We start from the raw sequence: 12731 nt of genomic DNA, 5'->3' as shown, positions 1-12731 counted from the left end.
ACTGCACACTTCAGCTCCGAAAATGCCCTGTGTGTGAGCACCCCATGCACAGCCAATAGCATGGGCAGCACTTCTGAGCAGCACGTGGCCAACTCAGAGCCAGGAATACTGCAAGGAAAGTGCCTGGACGTGTCAGAGATGCTGCAATGGATGCACTTCTTTAGCTCCCAGAAGCAATAAGATGAGGCTGGCTGTTTGCCCCTAGATGGAGATGGGCAGCTTTGGTTATTCCGCAGGGAATTCATGAAGCTGCTGCTCATAGAATGGAGAAACAACAGATGAGAGATCGGAGAAAGCAGTTCAGTTTTAATTATTAATGCTCATTACGCTGCTCAGTCTCTGCACTGCACTTTGCAAACCTCAAAAAAATCAATAACTTTGGAGAGCAGAAAACTGAGCTGTAACGCAGGCAGGGATGGCTGCTGTGGCACAATCCATGCCACATTTCATGGCACAAAATTCACCATGTGGATCTATAAACCTCTTTTTGGCCACAGGAACCCAACTACTGGTGTCTGCACTGAGCAGGCACTGCTTGCACGAAGCATTGGGACCACAGGCCATGGGCACCTCCAGCAACAACCAGCTGAAGATGCTCTAATAAAATCTTCGTTTCAGTTCCATCCTTTCGGGAAGACACATAAACAAGACGTAGCACAGGAATTTGATGCTGAATGGCTCATTCCCAGCACCTTGAGTCAGCACAAGTGTGAAGGAAAATCACTGCTCTGTGTGAGCTTGTGGCCATGGGTTTCCCACTGCCCTGCCCAGTTCCCCCAGTGCTGCTCACAGCACAGCACAGCTCAGACACCCTCCATCCACTCTGAAGTTCCCCTTACAGAAAAACCTGTGAAGCACCTTAAACAGTATGGCCAGACTGCCTGCTCATCTCAGACCATGTGACCATTCATCCCTCCCTCCCTCCCTCCCTTCCTCCCTCCTTTCCTCCCTCCTTCCTTCCTTCCTTTCTTCCTTCCTTCCTCCCTCCCTCCCTTCCCTCTTCTTTCCTCCCTCCCTCCTTTCCTTCTTCCTTTCCTCCTTCCCTTCCCTTCCCTTCCCTTCCCTTCCCTTCCCTTCCCTTCCCTTCCCTTCCCTTCCCTTCCCTTCCCTTCCCTTCCCTTCCCTTCCCTTCCCTTCCCTTCCCTTCCCTTCCCTTCCCTTCCCTTCCCTTCCCTTCCCTTCCCTTCCCTTCCCTTCCCTTCCCTTCCCTTCCCTTCCCTTCCCTTCCCTCCACCTGGGAGGCTGCTGGCATTTGGTCTCTTCCAATCTTCACGACCCTATGATTCTAATGCAACATCTGCTGGCAGCTGAGGACAATCTGTGCCACATTTCATGACACAAAATTCACCATGTGGATCCATAAAACCCTTTTTGGCCACAGGAACCCAACTACTGACACTGTCAGCACTGAACTGACTGTGATTATGCAAGCTTGGCTGTGCATTTCCAACCCCAAGGAACGCCCCACAGCCATCAATGGAACAGAGCAGAGGGCTGCAGCCGTGCCTGGGAGATGCTGCATCACTTAGGAATCCTTCATGAAAACTGATAAACCAAATGTTTACACTTTGCACAGAGCTGCTGTAGGCAAACGTGTGACTTTCAATGAGACCGAGTAGATTTGCTTTCTTAAACTTGATGCTGACTGTGACTTTTTTAGGATAAGATCCTCCTTGTTCCTCCCTCAATAGAGGAGCTTGTTCGGCCGCCTCAGACAAAGTGCCACTGTGGGGCTGCTGCTGGGATGCTGTGTGGCCTCTGGCCTGGCTGAGGAGCTGCCCAGTTCCACCCCAAGGTGCACACAGAGGGCTGGGGGTGGTGGCAGCTCAGTGCAGGGGCAATGAAAGAAATCCAGGCAGCAGAACTGTTTGAGGATGCGTAATGCACTGCCCCATCCCATCCCCTCAGCTGCTCCCACAGCTCCATCCTACCTGTGGACACACTCCAGGCCCTCCATGTCTTTCTGGCAGTGAGGGCCCATCGCTGAGCTCAGCACTGTGCTGCAGCCCCAGCAGTGCCATACAGAGGGATGAGCACCTCCTGCTCCGCTGCCTGCACTGCTGCTGACACAGCCACGATGCTGTAGGCCTTTTGGCCATCTGGGCACACTGCTGGCTCATGCTCAGCTCCAGATCCTTTCCAGCCACTGCTCCACACCTGTAGCACTGCCTGGGGTTGCAGGACCCAGCAGTGGGTCTTGCTGAACCTCATCCCACTGACCTCAGCCAGGCAATCAGCCTCTCCAGATCCCTCAGCAGGGCCTTCCTACCCCCAGGCAGATCAGCACTTGCTCCCCATCATGGTGTCATCTGTAAACGTACTGAGGGTGCACTCAGTGCCCTTATGAGATCATCAATAAACACTCCAAAAAGCACAGGCTGCAGCACCCACAGCCACCATTCATGACCAGCTGGATGTGACTCTGTTCACCATAGAACCACAGGATGGCCTGAGTTGGAAAGGACCTCAAGGATCACAAAGCTCCAACCTCCCACCACAGACAGGGCCACCAACCTCCACATTTCATAGCAGCCCAGGCTGCCCAGGGCCCCATCCAACCTGATCACAATGGTGACTCCTAACTCATCTGTTGCTCACCTATTTTGGACTATTTCGGAAGAGCAAATGTATAAGAATGGAAACAGAGTGGTTACCCCCCAAACCCAACTTTAACCCACCTTAGGTCAACCTTTCTCTGAGCCAGTCCCTTCTCCCCTTCTCAACACACACATATCCCCACTACAGACCAAGTCCCTGCACATCCAACAGAGGAACAGAAGGGAAGGAGGACGGTGTAGACCCACCAACCACAGCAACAGCAGCTGATGTGATGTTCTGCTTAAAGGAATTGCCATTGGAACTCTCATCTTGGCATCATGGCAGCTCCTATGGCCGTGCCCCAGCACCACGGGCATCAAGGGGCATTTGTCGGTGTCATCCCATGAAGCTGGTGGTGGTGGGGTTTGGGGGAGGAAAAGGAAAGGAAGAATTCTTAGAATTGTTAGGAGGAAGTTTTTGAGCCAGAGGGTGGTGAGGCACTGGAACAGGTTGCCCAAGGAGGCTGTGGATGCCCCATCCCTGCAGGCATTCAAGGCCAGGCTGGATGTGGCTCTGGGCAGCCTGGGCTGCTGGTTGGCGACCTGCAGACAGCAGGGGGTTGGAACAAGCTGATCATTGTGGTCCTTTTCAACTCAGGCCATTTTATGATTCATTCTGTGAACTCAGGGAATATTAGCTGTAATACCAACAGATGATAGACAGCGAGTAGTGACAGCGAAGAGAAAGACGTCTCAAATTAAAAGATAATTGATAGAAGTAAGAGGCTTTTAAAAAGACACTTTAACAATGCTTTTCAGTGCCGTCCCATTATGTTTATTAGCAAAAATTAAGAGATGCTGATGACAGCTGGGCACCTAAAACCTCTTTTGAATTGCAGAGAGCAGGGCAGACTATCTGATGTAACACACAGTTTTGCACAGGACAAATTTAGTGCAGCTTTTCCAACAGCAGGGGCCCACATCACTTAGAAGCTTTCAGTATCTTTTGGTCACTGGAGCAGAATCCACCAATTCACACCTTCTAGCTTTAGCTCTACAGATAACTCTATGCTCACATATACTTAATTCAGACAAAGAAGACTTGGAGCAGTCAATACAGTCCTGATTTGCTGCAGTGACTTTTCCAAGCAGCGCTCACCGATGTGACAGAGCAGAAAGCGTTCCCCCACGTACACCCATGGCCACTCAACCATGTGTTGTGCACAGCTTTTGGGCATGGCTGTGTTGGCAAAGTAAAACCATTCAGTTTGATAACAGCTCTTCTGGCAAAACGCCCCAGGAGAGCTGCACAGCTTCACTGTGCCTCGCTGCATCTATGGAAGGATTTAGATGGCTCCGCAGCAACCAAGTTCAGAGAGCTTGGAACTGAAAGGCACTGGTGCTATTCAACACCTGCACCTGCAGGCTCCTCAATGGCAGCTGCAAAAGGAACCATTTGGCTTTATTTTATATGTTTAGGCTTTATGTATTTACAAAACATCCCCTAGTGACATGATGGCAAGGCGTGTTGAAGATAGAGAGGGCTGGAGCAGCTCTCCTATGGGGAAAGGATGAGGGAACTGGGTTTGTTGAGCTTGGAGAAGAGAAGGCTGCGGGGAGACCTCATTGTGGCCTTCAGTACTTGAAGGGAGTGGATAAACAGGAGGGGGAACGGCTGTTTGTGAGGGTGGATGGTGATAGGACAAGGGGGAATGGCTTTAAAGTGAGACAGGGGAGGTTCAGGTTGGATATGAGGAGGAAGTTTTTGAGCCAGAGGGTGGTGAGGCAGTGGAGCAGGTTGACCAAGGAGATTCCCCCTCTACTCTGCTCTTGTGAGGCCCCATCTGCAGCACTGCGCCTACGTCTGGAGCCCCCACTACAAGAAAGACAGGGAGCTGTTGGAGAGGGTCCAGAGGAGCCACAAAGATGATCAGAGGGCTGCAGCACCTCCACTACAAAGACAGGCTGAGGGAGCTGGGCTTGTTCAGCATGGAGAACAGAAGGCTGCGGGGTGAATCATTGCAGCCTTCCAGGACCTAAAGGGAGCCTACAGACAGGAGGGGAGTCAGCTCTTGGAAAGGGGAGATAACAGCAGGACAAGGGGAAATGGTTTGAAGTTGAGGGAGGGCAGATTTCAGTTGGATGTCAGGGGGAAGTTGTTTGCTGTGAGAGTGGTGAGGTGCTGGAACAGCTGCCCAGAGAGGCTGTGGATGCCCCGTCCATCCCTGGAGGTGTTCAAGGCCAGGTTGGATGGGGCCCTGGGCAGCCTGGGCTGCTCTGAAATGTGGAGGTTGGTGGCCCTGCCTGTGGTGGGGATTGGAGCTTCGTGATCCTTGAGGTCCCTTCCAACCCAGGCCATTCTGTGATTCTGTGATTCTGGATGCCCCATCCCTGCAGGCATTCAAGGCCAGGCTGGATGTGGCTCTGGGCAGCCTGGTCTGCTGGTTGGCGACCTGCACACAGCAGGGGGTTGGGACTGGATGAGCATTGTGCTCCTTTGCAACCCTGCCCATTCTATCATTCTATGATTTCAGTTCTGCAGGTTCTTCCCAAGTAAAGCTCAGTGTCACAGTCAGACTTTCTCTCACACTGGAAAACCTGCAGTTTGCCTAACGGTGGTTTTTAAAATGACATCTTTAGCTGTAGGCAAATCAGAGGGGCTGAGAACAGTGAGAAAGCGGCGCATACGATCAGTCCTCCAAAAAGAGAAGCCAAGAAGCTAAATGAGAATCCCACATTTTGAAGAATACTTTTACTAGGAGAACGCAAACAATCAGCTGTGCCAAAAGAAGGCACTGCAGATGCTCACGTTATGGCATCTTCCTTGATGCTCCCAAACTCTTCTCCCACATTAGGAAAGCTGCACGAGCCGATGAAGCTCAGCAGTGCTGACTCACCCAAACAGCAGGAGCTCATTGCCAGCGTCATCCATCAGCCAGACGTGTTTCCCCACGCTTGCAGAGTGACTCGAAGCGTATTTTGCAGGGCTGACAATCTCTTCAAAACATTTGGACAGGGCTGAGGCAATGCGTGGGGCGGGGGAAGGCGTGCAGTGTGTGCAGGGCTCAGCTCCTGTGCACCGTGTGTGATTGAGGCTCAGTGCTGAATCCCGAGTGAGACATTGGGAGCTCCCTGCAATTGTTTCAAGCTGCACTTTATTTACCAGAGCTTGATTCAATAAAACCTTTAACGATTTAATGAGAGCAAGCTCTGTTCAGAACAGTCTCAGTGCAGGGATTGCACACAGGACCTGATTTGCTCCCATCTGCATTATGGAGCGAGGACAAAGCACTGATGCACACTAACACTGCTCTGAGTTTAACCATGACTGCAACGAAAGCACTGCTTGTGAACATGAACCACAGATGGGCAGCACGTGGACCTCCTGAGTACTGAATCCAGGCCTGGGGGGCTCAGTACAAGGAAGATGCAGAGCTCTTGGAGCAGGTGCAGAGGAGGGCACTGAGATGATCAGAGGGCTGGAGCAGCTCTCCTATGAGGAAAGGTTGAGGGAACTGGGATTGTTTAGCTTGGAGAAGAGAAGGCTGCAGGGAGACCTCATTGTGGCCTTCAGTACTTGAATGGAGCTTATAAACAGGTCAGGTAATGGCTGTTTACAAGGATAGGTAGTGGTAGGACAAGGGGGAATGGTTTTCAAGTGAGGCAGGAGAGGTTTAGGTTGGATATGAGGAGGAAGTTTTTGAGCCAGAGGGTGGTGAGGCACTGGAACAGGTTGCCCAAGGAGGCTGTGGATGCCCCATCCCTGCAGGCATCCAAGGCCAGGCTGGATGTTGCTCTGGGCAGCCTGGTCTGCTGGTTGGTGACCTGCACACAGCAGGGGGTTGGAACTGGATGAGCATTGTGCTCCTTTGCAACCCAGGCCATTCTGTCATCCTATGATTCTCTGCGGTGCATCCCAGAGGGCTCAGATGTGCTGGGAGTGCTCATCTGTAATGCCTTTAATCAGACTCGATGATGGATAAAATAGCACCAGGTGGAAACCCTCCTGGGAAGCTGCTAAAAGGCTGCTGAGCTGATGCCAAGCTGCATCTCCACTGATGTGGCTTCTCCCACCTTTTTGTGTCCTGCCTTTAGACACCTCCTGGCCAAGAGAGGACAGAATGTGTCATCAATGCATCTCAGCCTTTCACTTGTACTCTCTTTCCAAGCTCTGCTCCTTGTTTTTGGCAAAATGGGAAAGGCAAGAAAGGGAAAGGTGAAACATTAATGTACAGCAGCAAAACAACCCCTGGCACTGACCATAAGCATCACCTGTGGCAATCTCACAGCTGGATTTGGACGCATGAAGGCTGAATCCCTTTCCTCCATTGGATTTTTTGTTCATTTAAATAAGAAATTAAAACCTGGAAGCATGGAGACACACTCCTCAATTCTTACCTTGCTGCTGGAGTTTGCCATTGCTTTCTCCATTTAACCCATAGAAGGGATGAATGGCCAAAAGCCCACCAGCAGCTCCTTCAGTGCTACTGTAGGGAAAACAAAATGCCCCTCACATGGCAGTGTGTGTGGTCAAGGAACTGTGGTCAGTTCATTTCAGGTGGGATATAAGAAAAGCTTTATTATCCAAAAGAGCAGTTGGGCACTGGCACAGCTGCCCAGAATTGGGAGGTCACCATTCCTGGGGGTGTTTCGAGTCTTCCTTATGCTCTGTACTGAATACATCCCTATTCCTTCAGTCACTTTTCCAGCCTTAACTCATAACCTAATTCTTCACTTTTGATGACTTCTGAGCTCCCAGCAATGGCTGACCTTCCCACCACCCTTCCAGCTGACACATTAAATTAACAGCAGACATCCCACCAACCCTCCAATATCATAGAATCATCATAGAATCATAGAATCACAGAATGGCTTGGGTTGGAAGGGACCTCAAGGATGATGAAGCTCCAACTCCCCCACTGCAGGCAGGGCCACCAACATCCACATTTCATACAAGACAAAAGCTGCCTGCATAGGAGCAGAAAATGTGAAGGTTTGCATTTCCAGCCATAGGTAACAGGAGCTGGGAGAAATCTAATTTGGTTTTCCTGACCACAAATTTATGGTGCTAACAAGGGAGTCTCCTCAAATGGAAGATTTCAGTTAAGTCACAACAACTGTTACCTTTACAATGAGGCACTGTGCCCATAACCACACAACAGATGCTTGCAACTCTGAGCAAGCTGCAAATTAGAACAAAACCAGTCAAAAAGACCGAGTTTAGCTGAAGCACTCATCTGCCTGAGTTATTTTTTGCTTTCTAAATGATATGCTACATATTGCTACACTAGAAATATGCTGCCATTCAAAGCCATTCCAGGTTATTTTTAAGGGCTTTTTTTGCTAAATGCCTCCCAAATGTATCTAAGTAGATGCAAAATTGACTGCATGGTCAGGTACTACAGTATGATTTCTCTTCCACACCCAATGCTCAGCACAGAGCCAGTTGTGCTCTGGGACTCCCAGTTATAAATCACAGAATGATAGAATGGCCTGGGTTGCAAAGGAGCACAATGCTCATCCAGTTCCAACCCCCTGCTGTGTGCAGGGTCACCAACCAGCAGCCCAGGCTGCCCAGAGCCACATCCAGCCTGGCCTTGAATGCCTGCAGGGATGGGGCATCCACAACCTCCTTGGGCAACCTGTTCCACTGCCTCACCACCCTCTGGCTGAAAAACTTCCTCCTCATATCCAACCTAAACCTCCCCTGTCTCACTTAAAGCCATTCCCCCTTGTCCTATCACCATCCACCCTCACAAACAGCCATTACCTGACCTGTTTATCCGCTCCCTTCAAGTACTAAAAGGCCACAATGACGTCTCCCCGCAGCCTTCTCTTCTCCAAGCTAAACAATCCCAGTTCCCTCAACCCTTCCTCATAGGAGAGCTGCTCCAGCCCCTGATCATCTTCGTGGCTATACACTATATACCTAATAGTAGGTAATCTTTTAGCAACAAGTCACTCAAAGTCCCACCAATCTGCAGTGTGTCATCCAAAGCTCTTCTGGGCCACGTGCTGCAGTATCTCACCACGTCTCATCATGAAGGACAGACTCTGCAATTCATTTTGTAGCTCACAGACACTGACCATGGATATCTATAGAATCAGTTCGATTGGAAAAGACCTTCACGACCACTCAGCCCAACCACCAAACTGGCCTACTGAGTGCCACCACCAAACCTCATCCCTCCCTGCTACATCCACGCATGTCTTCAATACCAGCAGAGATGGGGATTTAAGACATCAAGGTTGGAAAAGCTCTCCAAGATCCCCAAGCCCAGCCCACCATGCCCACATCCTCAGTGTCACATCCCCATGGTTCTGAACACCCCCAGGGACGATGACCCCCTCCTCCCTGTGCAGCTGCACCACGACTCTTTGGAGAAGAAATTTTCCCTAATACCCAACCTGACCCTGCTCTGGTGCAACGTGAGTCCTTTACATCCTGTCCTGTCAATGCTTACCTCGGAATAGAGACTGAACCCCAATCAGAAGAAAAACCAGTCCAAAAATACAGTAACCATCAACAAGAGGAAGAGCTGTTTCTTCCCCAAATTGCCTTCTCCAGCAGTGTTTGGGAGGAGCATGCTCCCAGCAGGGAAGTGCCCCCAGCACCACTGCTCACAGCCACCCGTGGCACATTACCACCCAACATCAGCTCAGGGCTCCCCAACATCTGTGAAGGAAGAGGGGCACAAAATAGGATTTATAAAGGTCCTCTTGTTCTTGAGGCACAGACCCTAGAAAACTGGCAAACTCAAAGAGTATGAAGTTGTAGGCTTCTCAGCCTGCCATAGGGCCCTGTAGGAGCAGGAGGCAGCATCTACACAGCATACAAACCAACCTCGCACAGAAAAGTGATGACGAAACAAAGCAGTTGTAGCATTCATTCAAAGAGCAACCAATCCCACACCTGTTGGAGCCACCAGTGTGCCCTGCTTGTTGCAAAACAGATGCCACATCCTTCCTCCATCCTAAACACCCTGTGCACAAACCTTATATGGGCTGTGAGGAGGAGATAGGATGGTACACATCTCTCACCTTCATTTTTAGAAAGTGAAAGCACAAAGAGGTGCTACTGAACACAATTTTGAAGGCACCCGGTGCTGCTGTTAGGTTGATCTCTTTTCTCTGCACAACATCCTGCTCGAACAGCTGGGAAACAAGCCCTGCAATCTGACTGCGTGGGCTTCAAAATGCTGCATGCTCCCTCCTGGGCACCCAAGCAGGGGCTCTGTGCTGCCGCAGGGAAAGAAAACAGATCAGATGGATTGCTGTGGGAAAGAGCAAAGCACTGATGAAGACCAAAAACGCAACAACTTCTCAAATTCTCCTCCACAATTGTCTCCACAAGTTCTGTTCTGCTGAATGAAGCCAGAGAATCATAGAATCACAGAATCGCAAGGTTGGAAACGACCTATAAGATCATCTAGTCCAACCGTCTTCACATTACCACTGCTACCACAAGCACTAAACCAGATCTCACAGCTCCTCGTCCAGACAATGTCAGTCATGTGCTGGCACTTCCCACTTTTGTAATGTGGGAGGATTTGGTGCACTTTTCAATTCCAGTTTCGTGGGGGTTTTATGAATCAGAGAATCACAGAAAGGCTCAGGTTGGAAGGGACCTCAAGGATCATGAAGCTCCAACCCCCCACCACACGCAGGGCCACCAACCTCCACATTTCACAGCAGCCCAGGCTGCCCAGGGCCCCATCCAACCTGGCCTTGAACACCTCCAGGGATGGACGGGGCATCCACAGCCTCTCTGGGCAGCTGTTCCAGCACCTCACCACTCTCACAGCAAACAACTTCCCCCTCACATCCAACCTCAGTCTGCCCTCCCTCAACTTCAAACCATTTCCCCTTGTCCTGCTGTCATCTCCCCTTTCCAAGAGCTGACTCCCTTCCTGTTTGTAGGCTCCCTTTAGGTCCTGGAAAGCTGCAATGATTCACCCCGCAGCCTTCTCTTCTCCATGCTGAACAAGCCCAGCTCCCTCAGCCTGTCTTTGTAGTGGAGGTGCTGCAGCCCCCTGCTCATCTTTGTGGCTCCTCTGGACCCTCTCCAACAGCTCCCTGTCCTTCTTGTACTGGGGGCTCCAGACCTGGACGCAGTGCAGCAGATGGGGCCTCACGAGGGCAGAGCAGAGAGGGACAATCGCCTCCCTGTCCCTGCTGGCCATTCTTCTGTTCTTCTTAATCCATGCTGTAAAAACCATCCTCAAGGTGCTCTCAGCTGTGCACAGCACCTCAGGAGTCTCTCTCTGCTGTGGGAATGTCATAATTGCAGGTTCACAGATCACACAGTGTTGATGAGCTCGGTGCTTCATGTAGCACAACACTCCTTTCTGTCTCCTGTCCCTTTCCAAAACAACAAGTAAGAATTCAACATGTTGTGTTTCACATCATATTGATTGCTTTTTATAAACTCAACTTTTACTGCTCTCAAATTCTATTATTATTCATCAGTTAACACAAGCACATCACACTGCAGGGGAAAAAACACAAACCTTTCCTAAAACCACAACACCACATTCAGAATGAACTTGGTATGGTAACAATGGCACTGTCACAAACCAATTCAGCTCTGGAAGAACCGTGTGCAGCAGGCAGGTGGCACAGGTTGGGTTTTATTGGTGTTTCTCATCCATTCTCTTTCAAAGGCAATTTTAAATGCTAAAGACTGAAGGCATTTGTTGATCACTGTAGCTGGGGGAGATGTAAGATGATCAGAGGGCTGGAGCAGCTCTCCTATGAGGAAAGGTTGAGGGAACTGGGCTTGTTTAGCTTGGAAAAGAGAAGGCTGCAGGGAGACCTCATTGTGGCCTTCAGTACTTGAAGGGAGCAGATAAACAGGAGGGGGAACAGCTGTTTGTGAGGGTGGATGGTGATAGGACAAGGGGGAATGGTTCTAAAGTGAGACAGGGGAGGTTTAGGTTGGATATGAGGAGGAAGTTTTTGAGCCAGAGGGTGGTGAGGCAGTGGAACAGGTTGCCCAAGGAGGCTGTGGATGCCCCATCCCTGCAGGCATTCAAGGCCAGGCTGGATGTGGCTCTGGGCAGCCTGGGCTGCTGGTTGGTGACCTGCACACAGCAGGGGGTTGGAACTGGATGAGCATTGTGCTCCTTTGCAACCAAGGCCATTCTGTCATTCTATGATTCCTTTCCACATCTCCACATTTCACACTTTGTTATCCATCAGTCAGAGCAATGCTGGCAATTACTGGGCTCAAATCTCTGCACTTTTTGTTTTTCAGACATTTCTTTGGTCTTTCAGCTGAGCTCAGAAGTCAAGTGACACTGCCAGGAACCTTCAACCTGTGAGTCAAAGTACAGCAGCATTTAACGATGAAACTACCGAAGGAGTTCCAGCAGCACTTACCTGGGGCAGCTGCCTTCTTATATCTCACAGGTCATAAACGAAACGTTTGACAAGACGCCTACATCCCCTAACCTTGCCTTCAATATACAGCTCAGGGTTTTACTGTGTTTTTCTTTTGGTCTTTTAAAATGAAACTGCAGCAGAGAAGAAAAACTGATGTGTCAAACAAATATTCACACTGTGAAAAATGTAAGGGAGGTCTGGGGAGCCTTCAGCTGTCTTTAGCAGCACTTCCCCAGCAGTACACATGGAACCTCAAGGCATCTGGGCACCTTAAGGCAAGGCTATCTTTCATAGAATGATAGAATGGCCTGGGTTGCAAAGGAGCACAATGCTCATCCAGTTCCAACCCCCTGCTGTGTGCAGGTCGCCAACCAGCAGCCCAGGCTGCCCAGAGCCACATCCAGCCTGGCCTCGAGTGCCTGCAGGGATGGGGCATCCACAGCCTCCTTGGGCAACCTGTTCCACTGCCTCACCACCCTCTGGCTCAAAAACTTCCTCCTCATATCCAACCTAAACCTCCCCTGTCTCACTTTAAAGCCATTCCCCCTTGTCCTATCACCATCCACCCTCCTGAACAGTCATTCCCCCTCCTGTGAAATGTCAAATATTGTAAGGCCACAATGAGGTCTCCCCACAGCCTTCTCTTCTCCAAGCTAAAGCTTTCATCTACTTATTTTGGAGATCTGGTGACAGAAGAGCCAGCAGCTGTAACTGCTGCAGAGACACCGAGGCTTTCGTTCATGTTCATAGATCTCAAGCAAAAACTCAGAGCATACATTGAGATGGAAGGGAACCAGAAGGACTCAACAG

General features: G+C 50.3%; 1 protein-coding gene across 2 annotated transcripts in view; it reads right to left on the bottom strand.

The window, feature by feature from the left end:
- FCHSD2 (FCH and double SH3 domains 2) overlaps positions 1-12731 on the bottom strand; it is a 126762-nt gene that overhangs the window by 62276 nt on the left and 51755 nt on the right. The window lies entirely within an intron of this gene.

This window comes from Phasianus colchicus, chromosome 1 (assembly GCF_987193195.1).
Source record: "Phasianus colchicus chromosome 1, bPhaCol1.hap1.1, whole genome shotgun sequence".
Lineage (NCBI taxonomy): Eukaryota > Metazoa > Chordata > Aves > Galliformes > Phasianidae > Phasianus > Phasianus colchicus.
Note: the sequence above shows the minus strand (reverse complement) of the source record. Positions and strands in the feature narration are given on the sequence as shown.